Here is a 610-nt window from a genome sequence, read left to right on the forward strand (position 1 = left end):
ATTGAAGATCTTCTTCCTGATTGCTACCCTCTAAATCTACCCTCTTCCAGTTTGAAGCCATTGCCCCTCACTCTATCACTACAAGCCCTTGTAAAAAGACCCTCCCCAGCTTTCTTGTAGGCCTCAGATACGGGAAGGCCCCCCATAAAGTCTCCCTGGAGTCTTCTCATCTCCAGGCTGAGCAACCTCAACTCTCTCAGCCTGTCCTCATAGGATAGATGTTCCAGCTCTCTGGTCATCTTTGTGGCCCTCCTCTGAGCCTGCTCCAACAGGTCTGTGTCCTTCTTCTGTTGGGGGCTGCAGAGCTGGACACAGTACTCCAGGTGAAATCTCATGAGAGCAGAGTATAGGGGGAGAATCACCCCCCTCAACCTGCTGGCCATGCTTCTTTTGATGCAGTCTAGGATACAGCTGGGTCTTTCTGGGCTGCACTCGCACATTGTTGGCTCATGTTGAGCTTTCAATCAACCAGCCACCCCCAAGTCTTTCTCCTCAGGACTGCTCTCAATCCAGACTCCACCCAGCCTGTATTTGTGTTTGGGATTGCCCTAATCCAGGTGCAGGACTTGGCACTTGGCCTTCTTGAACTTCATGAGGTTGCCACGGGACC

Source organism: Merops nubicus, unplaced genomic scaffold (genome assembly GCF_000691845.1).
Source record: "Merops nubicus isolate BGI_N331 unplaced genomic scaffold, ASM69184v1 scaffold23585, whole genome shotgun sequence".
Classification (NCBI taxonomy): domain Eukaryota; kingdom Metazoa; phylum Chordata; class Aves; order Coraciiformes; family Meropidae; genus Merops; species Merops nubicus.